The sequence below is a fragment of the Octodon degus genome, unplaced genomic scaffold (assembly GCF_000260255.1).
Source record: "Octodon degus isolate 3935 unplaced genomic scaffold, OctDeg1.0 scaffold00142, whole genome shotgun sequence".
Taxonomy (NCBI): domain Eukaryota; kingdom Metazoa; phylum Chordata; class Mammalia; order Rodentia; family Octodontidae; genus Octodon; species Octodon degus.
Genome location: NW_004524718.1, coordinates 6,507,191 through 6,507,391, shown reverse-complemented (window position 1 = coordinate 6,507,391; position 201 = coordinate 6,507,191).

Sequence of the window (201 nt, the reverse complement as noted above, 5' to 3'; positions counted from 1 at the left end):
TCTCTGTTGGTAGGGAAATTACTCAGTCTTTCTTCTTCCCTGTTTTCCATTATTGAGAAAGTGCAGCCGTCTTGCTGCTCCTGCCCCTCACAGTGTCTCTCTCCTTGTTCAGGGGGAGGGTTCTTCTTCTTCTTCTTCTTCTTCTTCTTCTTCTTCTTCTTCTTCTTCTTCTTCTTCTTCTTCTTCTTCTTCTTCTTCTTC